We start from the raw sequence: 16,523 nt of genomic DNA, 5'->3' as shown, positions 1-16,523 counted from the left end.
AAAGGCAACTGCGTTCATTTAGTTTTTCAACCATGCTGTCTGTTCTTATGGATTCCCTGTGTGTTGGCTGCCAGTCTCTTCTCATATTTCCTCTTTGCTTCTCATTTCCTTTTTCACTTCACCTCTGAAATACCAAGTTTTAATCTGCTTATCACTTGTCTTCATCAAATGGGCCATTTTTCCCCTTTGTCTTACTCTGTGCCTCTTTTGTTATTTTAACTCTGGATTAGTTTTCCCTACTTTTCCGCTCACACAAACATGCCTAAACTATAACTGGATGATCTCCATTGTTTTGTTACACTTCTGCCGGCCCGTCTTTCAATCCAATTTACTTGGCCCAAGTAAATTCTTGACTCATGGAGGCTGGTCCTCTGCCAATTAGGTGTTTTTATTCTTGTTTATTTCTTGCCCATGTCCACAGCTGGACAAAACCTTAAGATGTTAGGAACCTTAGATGTTCTGCTACTGACAGCTGATGCATTTGATTCACCTCATTCCCCAGAACCAGACCACACACTGTTTAAGTAAAAACAGAAAGTGTTGGAAATAATCAGCAAATATGAAAAGAGAAAGATGGTTAAAATTTTGAGTAGAATATGACTCTTCTGACAGCCAAAATCATGTGTTAAGATCTGGGGATGAATATTTGCTGAATTGCGCCATTTATTAGCTGTTTCCTTTAGATGTTCAATAAGCAGAAGATCCACAATAAGTTGAGACCACAAAAGAACAAGGACATTGGGAAGCACAGAATGAGGACAAACTACATTCTGTCCATCTGGAACTGTTCTAGATCAGTCCATTTACAGTCCAGCCTAAGTGACTGAGGTTTGCCACATAACCATAGCAAAGGAATTTTTAAGTCACATGGATGTTCAGATGTAGGTTTCGTAAGGAATACCCTGTCCAATTATAAGATAAAAGCAGGATTTGAAAATCTGGGGCCCTTTTCATGATAACAGTTGAGATTGTGGGATAATTTGGCAGAGGTGTTCACATTGTGAATAGACGGGACAGAGCTAATGAAAGCGAAGTGCTTCTAGGTGGCTAAGGAGTCTAGAATGAGAGGACGTCAATTCAAAATGAAATGTAAAAGATTTAAGTTACTTGTTTCTCAGTAAATAGATATGAGACAGTGGGATGCCCTGTCAGAGATTGAATCAGGGGCTTGGCTGGAAATTTCCACAGGGTTATTCTGCTGTCGTGTCAGACCTTTGTCAAAAGTGTGATAGAAATGTGGTTTGTGTGCAAATCAGGGTTCATGTCACACCTGGTGAAATGTCCCCATTAAACCATTAGATGAATGAATGAATTTGTTACTAGCCTGTGCTGTTGATTTGGAGTTAATAGGAGGTAAAGAAGTGGTTACCTAGCTAGAAGAAAGAAGGAAAGGGAGACTTGCTTTAATGAAGCACTTTTCATGACTACAGTCCATACCAATCAACAGCCAATGAAAACAGCCCCAAAACAGCCAGTAAATTATTTTGAGATAATAAAATGTGAGGCTGGATGAACACAGCAGGCCAAGCAGCATCTCAGGAGCACAAAAGCTGACGTTTCGGGCCTAGACCCTTCTCGGCCCGAAACGTCAGCTTTTGTGCTCCTGAGATGCTGCTTGGTCTGCTGTGTTCATCCAGCCTCACATTTTATTATCTTGGAATTCTCCAGCATCTGCAGTTCCCATTATCTCTGAGTAAATTATTTTGAAGTGTGTTCACATTTGCAGTGCTTTCAAAACCAATGCTCACGTTGCTGCAGCTAGCTATGCCTTAGGTTTGAGATCATTTTCAATGAACCGATCTCAAGCCCTTGTTGTCTATGAGGTTGCTCATGATTAGGGACATGGGCTTTTAACTATGCCAAATGGGCCTGCATTGGGAATAAAGGAATTTCCTGTGTGGGAACAAATCCATCTGCCTGCTGAGTGAATCCAGAAAGAACAATAGGAAGCAGGGAACAACAAATTGGAGTCTAGTGTTAGTGCTTGTTGATCGGGCAACTGGATTTTTGAACTTGTATCTGCATTTACACAGCAATTTCAGGTTAGGTCAATGTTCTGGTAATTTTACAGAATCTATCATAAATCTCCTGGAATATATGAGGCCAAACATTTTGCTATCATTATTTTGATGAAATCTCTTTTCACTACAATTGCTCTCTGGTCTCTTGTGCTGCTGATTTGATAAGTAGACACACTGCGTATAACAACACAAGAGTTCAAACTTAGATACTACGGTAAGCTTCATTGATCCTTCCCATTTCATTTTTGTTTCTTCAGAAAGTAACATATTTAGGTCATTTACAATTTAATTGCTTTTTAATCATTTTTCACATTGTAACAGTGACAGCACTTATTAATTGACTGTGAAACACTTAGAGACGTGCAAAATATCAGGTCTTTGTAGATGTTTGCCACAAGTCAGAAATGCAGAAGATTTGACAAACATAAACACTTGCAAGAGGTACGGCATGAAAGTGCAGAAACGTAGAGACAAATTAAATCATTCAGCCCTTCAAGCCTGTTCTTCTGGTCAATGAGATCGGGGCTGATCTGTGATCTCACTCCCTACACCTATCTTTTACCCAGATCCCTCCATGCCTTTAATCAACAATGAACAATCTCAAATTGAGAGTTAACAATTTGTCTTGTATTGATTGTTGTTTGTGGAAGGGATTTACAAAGTTTTCATATCCTTTTGGTTTAGAACTGTTTCCTAATTTCACTCTTGAAACATTGTGCAGGACCTAACACAAATTTAATTTAACTGCACAGCTGCGTCTCAAAGGGGGTGTAAGTCATTTACTCTACAGACAGTTTGTCACCCACATAGCCACCTGCTTCTGTACCCACTACAATTATGTCAGTGGCAGGACTGGAACTGTGTGCATTTTAGGTTGGAAACAATGAATGATTCTTCATTAAGCTTCACATTCCAGTCTCCAATTGTGGTATCAGGCTGGCTGAAAAAGCTCAGCAGGTCTGGCAGCATCTGTGAAGAGAAAATCACAGTTAACACATCGTGCCCGGTGACCCTTCCTCGGAATAGTTCCGAGGTTGTGCCAAAATAATCTGTTCGAAATAGGGGAATCAAAGGTTAGGGTGGAAAAGGCAGGAAAGTGGAGTTGAGGATTATCAGCCAGAAATTTCACAACTCCAGGTTATAGACCAACAGTTCTGAAGAGGGGTAGTACCCGAAATGTTGACTGTTCCTTTCCTCCAGGTGCCGCCTCGCTTCCTGTGTTCTTACAACCTCCTGTATGTCTACCTTATAGTCCAGCAGGTTTATTTGAAATCACATGCTTTCGGAGCGCGCGTGCACCTGATGAAGGGGTTGCACTCCAAAAGCTTGTGATTTCAAATAAGCCTGTTGGACCATAACCTGGTGTCGTGTGATTTTTGACTTTCTCCAGCCCAGTCCAACAGCGGCACCTCCACATCGAGGATTATCAGGTCAGCCATGAGCTAATTGAATGATTCAGTGAACCAAATGGCCTAGTTCTGTCCCAATGTCTTATAGTCTTGTGCTGGAACAGATTAGGGATTCTTCTTTATTGCTTAGTTAAAAGATCTTTGGAATCTAGGCAAAATTGGCTTCTCTACCACAGCAATGGCTCTTAACTATGCAGTAGGCTTTGTGACCCTGGAACTCACTGGCATCAGTGCAGCTCTTCACAACTTTTCAATTGCAGGATGATAGATCTACCGGTTCAGTTGCACAGACAGGAGAGTTACCATCTCTTCCTTTTGTTTGCTCTCAGATTCCAGTTGTTCCTCACTATCAAATTTTCTCATGTGGCATGGCTCAGCTTCAGAGTATCCATGTTGTCCAAAGTCCTGCTGCTCTAGTAGGAATGGGCTGATATTTCCCTTCTAACAAAGTTCACCTTCAGATTGATGGCTGTGAGCTTCATTTCTTGCCTTCCTCCTGATCAGAATTTCTTTTCTCTGGGTGGTGTTGCCTCCAGGCATTTCTTGCAGTGATGTGATTCCTGAGTCTATTGATTCCTCGTGGTCCTGTGTTTGGATATTCAGTTTTATTTTTCAGTCTCATTTGCCATGTTGCATTACAACCATTTCCCATCTTCTTTCTTTAAGCTGTACACATTTCCTCAATCTCTGGGCTTTGGACAAGCTCTGGATAACATTTTCCCTGTCTGCGAGCTCGTGTGATCATCTACAGAGCCTGCACATCTTTCTGTCTGGTGTGCAATCTTTTGTTACTGTATTACTGCATCACTGCTGCCTTTTAACTGATATATCCGAAGGTTAGTTGTTTGGTTCACCAGTACCTTCATCTGTCATCAATAACTGGTCACTAATCCACAGACCAATCAGCTACTTGTTTCCAGTCATAGCTCCAATCATTCACAACATTTGGTTCCAGCTTGACTGCAAACTAAGCTGCCAGTCCTGCTTGAACAAGCAGTTTGTGTAACTAGTGTCAATACAGTCTGGAGCTGGACAAACACAGCAGGCCGGGAGGAGCGGGAAAGTCACATTTTGGGTCAGGACCCTTTCTTCAGAAATGGGGAGGGGACGGGAGCTCAGAAGTAAATAGAGAGGAGGGGTGGGGGTAGGGAAGGTAGATTGGAGGGGTGGATAGGTGGGAGAGAAGATGGACTGGTTGTGTCAGGTCACGGAGGCAGGGATGTTCTTTAGAACAGAATTGTAGAAAAACTTCTTCACCCAGAGAGTGGTGGATATATGGAATGGTCTGCCCCAGAAGGCAGTGGAGGCCAACTCTCTGGATACTTTCAAGAAAGAGATAGATAGAGCTCTTAAAGATAGTGGAATCAAGGGTTATGGGGATAAGGCAGGAACAGGATACTGATTGTGGATGATCAGCCATGATCATAATGAATGGTGGTGCTGGCTTGAAGGGCCGAATGGCCTACTCCAGCACCTATTGTCTATTGTCTATTGAGAGGGAGAGTTGGACATGAGATGAGCCATCTTGCTATCCTTAGCCTCATCCAATGTCCAACCCTCCCTCTCATCTGTACGTCCTTAACTTAACACAACCTGTCCATCTTCTTTCCCACCTTTCTTCCCCATCCTTCCCACTGACCAATCTCCACTACCCCCCCACCTGCATCCACCTATCACCATCCAACCTACCTTCCCCCAGCTCCACGCCCCTCCCTCTATTTATTTCCAAGCTCCCTAGCCCGTCCCCACTCCTGACGAATGCTGTAAACCCGAAACATTGACTTTCTTGCTCCTCTGATGCTGCCTGACCAGCTGCGTTCCTCTAGCTCCACACTGTATCGACTCCGACTCCAGCATTGGCAGTTCTGGCTATCTCCAGCTGTGTAACCAGTGATTATAAGGTTACACACTAATAAAAAGTGCACCCATCTTTCAACAATCTTTGGTTTTTAAAATAGCTCTATTTCATTCCCATCCACGACTAAGAATACAAAAAAAATTAAAGAAGATACAACATTTACAGTGTTAATACGTTAAATACATTTTAAATTCAATGTGGCCTCCACGATCAAGTTGTACTAGAACTGAAGGGGTCAAATGTTGTTAACTTGCAGCAAAAATTATTTTAAATAAAAAGTGGTTAATCTTTTTATTTGTTGACCATGTCACTGATCAGAAACCTGCCAAGAATTACTGCCCACTAACATTAGATAACACTCTGAAAGATAAATAACAAAGCCATTTAAAAATCATGATTCAGGCAACAAAAGCTACAGATTGCTACAGTTAGCCACTCCATTCAGCAGATGCGAGGTTAAAGCTTCCCACCATTATGCTCAATAAACTTGAGTATTCGTGGAAAAGGACACATTGTTATCAAAGCTTTTCGTCTTGCATTCATCAAGATAATTAAGAAGTACCAAAGGTAAAAGGAAAACAATATTAACATTGTACAAGGAGCGAGTGCTGATCGGATGGCAAGTGAACTCTGATTAAGAGAGGAGCTGCCATGGGAAATGTATTAGATGACTGACAGTTACCTTCATACTTAGTTAATTTCAGCTCAAATTGACTGAATAGGTGACAGAGATTCTCTTGTTTATTTCTCGGGGAAATGTCTTGACCAATCAGAGTCAAATTTAAACAAAGCTTGGGTAGTTTGTCAGGGAGGTATGACACTATTCTGCCTGTCTAGACAGTGTTGGCCTCCCATCAGATTAACCCGGCGGTAATCCCAACCCTTTAGAGATGTCGGCAGAGGCTAGCAGCTATCTCGTATGAACAGTGACAACAGGAACAGTGGTCAATGTCAGTACTGCAGTGGGGCTTACCCATGACAATCACTGGATGATTCACAGATGGAGTGATTATGGATGGGTTAGGGGTTGCACAAAGGGATGTGGTCAGCCATGGGGTGGAGGGTGGTCAGATGCAAGGAAAAGGGATTAGCTTCTTTGCTAGGCAGTTGAGAGATTGAGTCAGTTAGGATTGTATTCGCTGGAGTTTAGAAGAATGAGGGGGCAACCTCATAGAAACCTATAAAGTTCCAACAGAACTAGACAAGCTAGATTCAGAAAGGATGTTCTCAATGATGAGGGAGTCTAGAACCATAGGTCATAGTTTAAGGATAAGGGGTAAACCACTTAGGACTGAGAAGAGCAATTCATTCACCCAGAGAATGGTGAGTCTGTGGAATTCACTGCCACAGAAAATGCTTAGTGTCAAAACAACGTGTTTGCAAAAAGTTGGAAGATATAGCTCCATATATGGATTTGACTAAAGAGATCAAGAGATATGGGAGAAAGGCAGGATTAGGATATTGTGCTCAATGCTCAGTCATGATCACATTGAATGGTGGAGCAGGTGATGTTGAGTGCCTTGATCAGGCATAGGGTGTCCATGGCTGAGAGACAGACCCAGAAGATCAGTGGCCAGTCCAATAGAGTTAACTGTTGGGTCTCCCTGAATCAACTCCCTCACTTATCACTAGTTTAATACTAGACTTCAATGCCGCACGTTATTGGACGGAAGTGCAAGGGCATCAGGATTTGTACTCCACATTCTACACAATTGCAGCCACTACCACCCCAACCCAGGAGGGCATTAACTTCTCCCAATGTTATTACATTAAATTTCCACACACTGTCTATGTGTTTAGCCATCCTTTATCTGTTGACAGTTCTTTGGCAGGCATTATTTGAAGCCTTTCACTGAGGATGCAACTTCTATTCACTGAAATAGCAAACAGATGTGCTGCACATGTACCAGCAGCAGGAGTCCCTGCCAAGGCCTGTCTGCCCCTTGTCTACACTGTAACTGTGAGCACACTTTGAAAGTATTCAGCTGGCTGCGAAACCTTTCAGTTGTCTCGCTGGTCAAAAATGATGCAACATCACTGCGAGTTCAGCTTTTAACTCTGATAATACAGAGCGAAGAAGGTCCTTCAGCCAAATCAAACCAAAAAAGCAGTTAATTTTTACTTATAATCATAGATCCTCATTTTTGAGGATGATTTTTCTGTTCATAGTGGCAAAACCCATTTCCTTTAAAACATTAACAAATTCATCCAAAATTAAAACACAATACTAACACTTTTGCCTGCTGGGAGAGATAAAAGCAATTCTTCAGTCCATGTTTCTACTGAGTACAGCTCATCATTATGAGCCTAGGTCAGGTATCGAATTCATGGACCATGGGAATCATTGACTGTTGACCTAAACTATGATGAATTGTTCTAAGCAAAATTCAAAGCACCAACAAAAATTTATAATGTCAAAGAAATAATGTTCCACTTGCATCACTCTCTTCACAGCAGGTCTTCCTGAAGTAAGTTATAACCCATTGATTGTTTTTGAGATGCAGTTACTTTTTATCTTTAGGCAACAATGGGGCCTAAATTGCATACAGCAAGATCTCACAAACAACCAATGATTAGAATGACCAAATAGTCATTCTTCGAACATGAAATCCAACAGTAGAGTTGTTGGATTATTGAATAATACCAATGTTCAATTTAACAAGAAGATGTGAGCTTAATTTGAAACTAAAATGTCTGAAAATGCAGTCCTCACTCAGAACTGCAGCATTTCCTCAGTCTTGTCTTGATGCATCAGCTTAGACTGTGGTCACCTTCATTCAGGAATGCTCTGCCCAAAAACAGGTTTTGGGCTCATTGTCCATTTCAGCTTCACCCTATGATTCTTAATTCCAGATATTTTATTGAATTCAAGTTCCACCGTCTGCCATGGTGGAATTTGAACCCTGGGTCTCTGGATTAACAGTCCAGCAATAACACCAGTAGGCCAGCACCTCCACTTTGCACACAGACAGTACATGGGGCACACTCTGGAAGTGTATACCAACATCTTCAAGCTCAAATCCATAGGCTAAGACTGAGAGGGGAGTTGAGAAGTTTCATTGTGGGTGGTGGCAGTCTAAAAGCCATGCCTGAAAGAAATGGTTGAGTAAGAAACAATGTGAGAACTAATTAGATATTCAAATGCATTGCCATAGCCTCCTAGACTGTGGGTCAAGACCTAGAAAATACTGTTAGTGTAGTCAAAGTATTTATTTATTAGCATACATGATGGACCAAATGGTTTCCTTGAGTGTTGTAAATATCTGTTTTTTTTTAATATCATGAAGGACCTTTTCACATCATAGAATCCCTCCAGTGTGGAAGCAGGCCCTTCAGCCCAACAAGTCCACACAGAACATCAGAGCATCCCACCTGGACCTATCCCCCCATAACCCACCTAATCTACACCTCCCTGAAACACTACAAGCAATTTAGCATGGCCAGTCCACCTAACATGCACGTCTTTGGACTGTGGGAGGAAACTGGAGCACCCAGAGGAAACGCACACAGACACAGGGAGAATGTGCAAACTCCACACAGACAGTCATCCGAGGCTGGAATTGAACCCAGGTCCCTGGTGCTGTGAGGCTGCAGTGCTAACCACTGAGCCACTGTGCTGCCACACAGCTGCTGATCTGTGTGCCCCAAATGGCCACTTGGTTCCTCAAGCCTGCTTGGCCTTTCAATAAGACCATGGCTCCACACTCTCGCCATCCCCGATATGTACTGTGCAGGTCTGAGGGTGATGACATTCAAATAGAAACATCTGGACATAGATGGGAGATCCAGTGGAAGCCATGGATCTCTGCATCTAAATGTATCGTTATATTCGTATCAGTTTTTCTTCCTGTTTCTTTCCTGTTCAGTGAGTGGGGGGGAATGACTCCACTTCGATATATTTAAGTGGCACATGAACCAGGGCCTTTAATACCTCTCAGTTTCTGGCATTCCCTTGTGTTATATTCACAGTATGTCACAGACGTGTGCAAGTCTACCATTGACTCCTACTAACTTAATTAGATTTCACACACATGGAACACACTGAAGTTCATATTGAATGGGATCGATGTATTCCCATTGCAGGAATTGCATCATATTTGGTCACCAAAGCGAGCGCACTTATACCAATAATTTACTGCAGCATAAAGGAACCATCCCTCCTGCAATACAAACAGTGAGGCCTATTCGTCTGCTGAAAGAATGTGAATTTAATCTTCAATTGATAAACTTTGTGGTGGAGGGCCAAAGCCAACGCTGGCTAAACCTGCAAAGATTAGAAAGGGAGACAAGATAATAAAGAGGTTGGGTTTAGGTGGTGCCAAGCTTAAGTGTTAGCAGGTATTATCATGTCTCAATATCATAATTCAGTACTGGAACTCAGACTATAGTTATCTGCATAGTTACTACTTACATCACAATTGTCACAGTGGTCTAAAAATAGTTCATTGTAATTTCCACATGACAAGGTGTGATCTTAAAACAAGTATCATGAACATTGGATAGTAGAAGACAATAATTAACCAGTCTTACCATCAGAATAACCATTGGTAGCTTACATAAGCAGGGAGTATCCATTCATTTCATTTTTCTTTTGATAAAGGAATACGTGCCAAGCGTAACCTACCTTCTCATTCAATCAACAGGACCAAACAAGGGTTAAAACACAGCTTTTTGTTTCCAATCTGATATTTCTTCACAGCCTGTTCAACATAGAGCAGCTAGGCTGTTCATCTGATTTGTATGGTAAAGGTGAGAGTCAGTGCTCAGACTAGCCGTTAAAGCCATTTCCAAAGCCCCTTAGTGTGAATTAGCACTGTGCTCTCTCCAGTCAGTGGGGCCTGCCACAAGCCAATTGCAGACCTTAACTGAAAGGGATCTTTCTGGAGTCAGTGATATATATTGTAAATGTATCAAAGAAATGTATAGATGACACTAGTTTTCAAGTGTGCAACAGGTTTATTAATGACAGTTTTAACAGATCTCAGCAGTCACAAAATGTGATTTCAGCTCTGCTTCCTGTAGCATCTGTGACCACTGTTTACTTGCTGTGACTCCACACCCATGCTAAATCAATCAAGTACAGTCAGTGTAGATCAGTTACTAGACTCTCAATAATCACAATTGAACAATACAGTCAGAGCAGAAGTGCATCTTTGAGCTCCACAAAGAAGGATTGGGACTTTGCTTCCCAATGTAGAATGAATCATCTTTCCCATGCACCCCACCAAACTTTCCCCATCTACAATTTACCTGAGTGGCAGCAGGCAAGTCTCTGAGCTGCCAGATCCATCCATGTCAGTAAATAGGCAGGTACGTCTCTGAAACAAAAACAGAAGTTGCTGAAAAAGCTTAGCAGGTCTGCCAGCATCTGTGAAGGAAAAAATCAGAGTTAACATTTCAGGCCTGGTGACCCTTCCTCAAAATTGATGGTAGCCGGGAAACTGTCAGTTTATGTGCAGAAGATAGGGAGGGGGGTGGGATAGGGAGGAAACGATTGGACAAAGTATAAAGCCTGAAGAGAGAGAAGAGCAGTTGGATAGACAAAGGAGTTGTTAACAATCTGGCTACTAATGGGACAAAAACAAATTTGCTGTAAAAACTCAGCAGGCGTGGCAGCATCTGTGAAGGAGAAAAAAGAGTTAACGTTTCGGATTGGGTGACCCTTCCTCAGAACTCTGTTTTCTCCTTCAAGGATGCTGCCAGACCTGCTGAGCTTTTCCAGCAAATTTGTTTTTGTTGTTGTTGTATGTGATGACAAGGCCTGGTGTGTCGGGTAGGGGCCTAGCACATGGCAGAGCTTAGGTGGTAAAGTTATTGAGCTTGACTTTGGGTCTGGAGGGTTGCAGGATCCCCAAGTGGAAAATAAGGTGTTATTGCAAGCCAGAGGCAAAGATGTTGACCAGGGAACAGGATGGTGTGTTAAATGACAGGCAACTGGAAGCTCAGGGTCTTTTTTGCAAGTAAAGAACAAAGAAAATTACAGCAGAGGAATAGGCCTTTCGGCCCTCCAAGCCTGCGCCGATCGAGATCCTCTGTCTAACCTGTCATCTATTTTCTAACAGTCTGTGTCCATTTACTCCCTGCTCATCCATGTACCTGTCCAGATATATCTTAAAAGACACTATCGTGTCTGCGTCTACCACCTCCGCTGGCAACGCGTTCCAAGCACCCACCACCCTCTGCGTAAAGAACTTTCCACGCATATCTCCCTTAAACTTTCCTCTTCTCACTTTGAACTCATGACCCCTAATAATTGAGTCCCCCACCCTGGGAAAAAGATTCTTGCTATCCACCCTGTCTATGTCCCTCATGATTTTGTAGACCTCAATCAGGCCCCCCTCAATCTCTGTTTTTCTAATAAAAATAATCCTAATTTACTCAACCTCTCTTCATTGCTATCACCCTCCATACCAGGCAGCATCCTGGTGAATCTCCTCTGCACCCTCTCCAAAGTGTCCACATCCTTTTGGTAATGTGGCGACCAGAACCGTACACAGTACTCCAAATGTGGCCGAACCAAAGTCTTATATAACTGCAACATGACCCGCCAACTCTTGTACTCAATACCGTGCCCAATGAAGGAAAGCATGCCGTATGCCTTCTTGACCACCCTACTGACCTGCGTTGCCACCTTCAGGGAACAATGGACCTTAACACCCAGATCTCTCTGTTCATCAATTTTCCTTAGGACTTTTCCATTTACTGTATAGTTCACCCTTGAATTAGATCTTCGAAGTAGAATGTAGATGCTCTGCGAAGCGGTCACCCAGTCTATGCTTCGTTTTCCCAATGTAGAGGAGACCACATTGTGAGCAGCGAATGCAGTATACTAGATTCTGGGAGGTGCAGGTAAAGTGTTGCTTCACCTGGAAGGTATGTTTGGGCCCTTGGATACTGGGGAGGGAGCAGGTAAATGGACAGGTGTTACACCATTGCTAGTTGCAGGACAAGGTGCTGTGGGACTGTGGGGAGTGAAGGAAGAGTGAACCAGAGCGTACTGGAGGGAACGGTCCCTGTGGAAGGCAGACAAGTGAAGGGAGGGGAATATGTGTCGGTGGTGGCATCTTGCTGAAGGTGGCGGAAATGGCATCTGACAATCTTCTGGATGTGGATGCTGGTGGGATGGTAGGTGATGTTAAAGGGAACCCTATCGCTGTTGTGGGATGGAAGAGAGGGGATGAGGGCAGAAGTGCAGGAGATGGGTCAAACATGGTTGAGGGCCCTGTCGACAACGGAGCTGGAGAATCCTTGGTTGAGGAAGAAGGTGGACACTTCGGAGGCTCCCCTGTTAAAGTTGGCCTCAGCTGAACATATGCAACAGAGACGGAGGAACTGAGAGAATGGGATGGAGTCTTTACAGGAATCAGGGCGTAAGGATGTATAGTTTGGGTCATGGTGGGAGTCAGTGGGTTTACAATGGATACTAGTGGCCAGTCTGTCCCCCAAAATGAATACAGAGATGTCGAGGAAGGGAATGGAGGAGTCAGAGATAGACTGGATAAAAGTGAGGCAGGATGGAAATTGGAAGTGAAATTGATGAACTTTTCCAATTCTGAATGTGACAGGAAAACAGCACCGATGATATCCTCAATATATCGAAGAAAGTGGGTGGAGCTGGAATAGGACTCTTCCCTGGCCAACATCTCTGCCTCAGGCTTGCTGCAGTGTTCCTGCGAAACTCAGCACAAACTGGAGGAACAATGCCTCATTTTCCATTTGGGGACCCTGCAGCCCTCCAGATTCAATATCAAGTTCAATAATTTTAGAGCCTAAACTCTCCCATGACCCAGCCCTCTGCCCCACACATCATGTAGCCTACCATTACACATTACCTGTTGTTAGTCACTAACAGTCCTCATTAACAACTATTCACCCTCCCATCCTGAATCATTATCAACTCCTTTGTCTATCCAACTGGTCTTCATTGTCTTCAGGCTCTATCCTTTATCCAATCGCTTACCCCCTAACCCATTCCCCTTTCTATTTTCTGCATTTAAACTGATGTTTTCCTAGCTACCATCAGTTCTGAGAAATGGTCACCAGACCTGAAACATTAACTCTCATTTTTTCTTTCATGGATATTACCAGACCTGCTGAACTTTTCCAGCAATTTCTGTTTTTGTTCCTGCAGCATCCGCAGTTTTTTCAATTTTTACTTCGGTACATCTCTGGTCCTATTGGCCGTGAGAGATATCAAATAGGAATCTTGAGTCCTGTGTTTGGCAGTACATGTCAATCTTTATTTAGAGCGGTTTACCAAGGCATCTTAGGAGAGATCCTTGGAAACAGATCCCACCAGTCATTCTGCCTCCCCTAGCCAAGTGCAGCATTTTATACATTCCATGCCACAATAATTGCATGCGACATTGATATCATTGTTAGCCCTAATCTACACATCCAACCCTGTTATCACACCATCAATGATACACCACTCTATGGACAGCATTAGGTCTTCCCATGATTTCATGATGTTTACCAGACATCTTTATCGCCGGTTCTGAGAAAGGGTTGCCAGACCTGAAACGGTAACTCTGTTTTCTCCTTCACAGATGCTGCCAGACCTGCTGAGCTTTCATTAACTTTGTTTTCGTTCCTGATTCACAGCATCCGCAATTCTTTCAGTTTTTACCAGTTTCTACCAGTTGTTCTAAAATCTGTAAGTTCTATATAAAGTTAAGTGGCCATACCTCATTATAATTATTTGACAAAGATGACAAGTTGAGGAACAGCTGTCTTGGAACTGCAGGGTACAACTTCTGCTATTCGCATTTTCTGAGTTGGTTTTTAACAGATGTTTGATTCCTGGATGAACCTTACTGTTTCTATTTAAATAACTTTCACACTATTTTTCTTTCCTCAATAAGATGTCATCTATTCAAATTCCATTGATAAGGATGTAATTCAGTCATTTACACAGCATTATTAAGTCAGTAAAAGAAAATTATTTGAATTCTTAAGGTACAACAGGACACAACCTCACTCCCACCCTTACCTCATAATTGGTGTCTGTCCGTAGACAGTTCCATAAGGCTGTTTGCCGAGCTGTAAAGCTGCAATTGTTTATTTTCTTGAAGTCACACTGGCCATGTTTTACAACCTCCTTATACCACCTACCATGCTGTGTATTGGCACTCTCTTAGAGATTATGTGTTTACACCATTTGTTGGTACAGTTCTGGTTTACAGAGCAGAAATTTTCTTTACTGCGACACTATCTGATCAAAAAAATTCAGTTACATCTCTTAATGTTTGTTTGTAGGTTCATTTTAATTTACAGTTACCTAAAAAGTTCAGAATACTTATACATTTTACTAAATAGTAAACTTGGGGTTTCTGTTAGTGACCAGGTATCTCTTATCTAGGTTTTTCAAGAATGCTCCATATCAAAAATATTTAAGTGTTTAGATCTGTCTTTTTATATAAATCGAGTTAAATTCCGCTGTCTTTTCTCACTGGGACCCTATTATGATTCTCACAGGACCTTTCATTATCTTATCTGATAACTGTGTTTGGAGACCACAAGTCTGACTGTGAAAGTCTGCTAAATAAGCTGAAAATTATCTTTCAGTAGCCTTATGTCAGCTAAAAAGCCCTGGACAGCCACTTTATATCAACATTAGTCATGTGCAGCTGCAGAAATCAGAATTCTGATGGACAGCTGCTGGCTGGATGCGAATGTGACTCAAGAAATAAAACTGATTGGATGTCACGTAGAATCCCTACAGTGTGGCAGCAGGCCATTTAGCACATCGAACCCACTCTGAAGAGCATTCCACCCAGACCCAGCCCATCCCTGTAACCCTGCATTTCCTATAGCTAACTCACCTAACCTGCACACTGTTGCCAATTTAGCATGGCCAATCCATCTTAGCCTGCACGTCTTTGCACTGCGGGTGGAAACCGGAGCACCCAGAACAACATGGAAGATAGGAGCAGGAGGAGACTACTCAGCCCTTCAAGCCTGCTCCACCATCCATCACAATCATGGCTGATTGTCCAACTCGATAACCTTTGACCACATTTGCCCCAAGTGCTATATCTAGCTGCCTCTTAAATACATTCAATGTCTTGGCATCAACTACTTCCTGTGATAATGAATGCAACAAGTTCACCTCTGTCTAGGTAAAGGAATGTCTCCTCATCTCTGTCCTAAATGGTCTACCCCAAATCCTCATACTGTGACCCCGGTTCTGGACACACCCACCATCGGGAACATCCTGCCTGCATCTATCCTGTCATGATTTTATAAGTTTCTGTGAGATCCCCCTCATTCGTATGAACTCAAAGCACAAAACAATCCCAATCTAGTCAATCTCTCCTCAGACCCCAGTCCCGCCATTCCCGGAATCAGCCTGGTAAACCTTCACTGCACTCCCTCAAGCTCAACACAGTCAGCCACCTGAGAGAGGATTCAAACCCAGATCCCTGGTACTGTCAGGCAGCAGTTACTGAGCTACTGTGTCACTGTTACATGCAGACTGTCACCCACAAACTACCTCCCTAACCACTAGCTCTCACTGGGCATTTCAAATTCTTGCCTAATTGAGTTAGAACAAAGAACAAAGATAATTACAGCACAGGAACAGGTCCTTCAGCCCTCCTCACCTGTGCCAATTGAGATCCGCTGTCTAAACCTGTCATCTATTTTCGAAGGGTCTGTATCCCTTTGCTCCCTGCCCATCCATGTACCTGTCCAGATACATCTTAAAAGACACTATCGTGTCTGCGTCTACCACCTCCGCTGGCAATGCGTTCCAGGCACCCACCACCCTCTGCGTAAAGAACTGTCCACACATATCTCCCTTAAACTTTCCTCCTCTCACTTTGATCTCATGACCCCTAGTAATTGAGTCCCCCACTCTGGGAAAAAGCTTCTTGCTATCCACCTTGTCTATACCCCTCATGATTTTGTAGACCTCAGTCAGGTCCCCCCTCAATCTCCATCTTTCTAATGAAAAAAATCCTAATCTACTCAACCTTTTTTCATAGCTAGTCCCCTCGCTCGCCCCATAGCTAGAGTTGTTATTTAATTCCAGCTTCCCCGTTGAGTTCAACTTTCTGACACTGAGTTTCTTTCTCTTAAATAGCCTTAGGCACACACATTAATTGCAGTCATATGCATTGAGAAGGAGGTAATTAACCAAATGAGAAATGTTTTGAATTGAGGCTGCGAGCACTGCATAAAGGCAAGCTGATTTTTTTTTCTTTTTCTTTGAAATAGAATGTGAGTTAAATT

At 42.7% G+C, this 16,523-nt stretch overlaps 1 protein-coding gene across 2 annotated transcripts in view; it reads left to right on the top strand.

Moving 5' to 3' along the window:
- adra1d (adrenoceptor alpha 1D) overlaps positions 1–16,523 on the top strand; it is an 80,207-nt gene that overhangs the window by 44,326 nt on the left and 19,358 nt on the right. The gene's annotated exons all lie outside the window — the stretch shown is intronic.

This window comes from Stegostoma tigrinum, chromosome 1, assembly GCF_030684315.1.
Source record: "Stegostoma tigrinum isolate sSteTig4 chromosome 1, sSteTig4.hap1, whole genome shotgun sequence".
Classification (NCBI taxonomy): domain Eukaryota; kingdom Metazoa; phylum Chordata; class Chondrichthyes; order Orectolobiformes; family Stegostomatidae; genus Stegostoma; species Stegostoma tigrinum.
The sequence above is the reverse complement of the archived record's forward strand: the minus strand, read 5'-3'. Positions and strand labels throughout refer to the sequence as shown.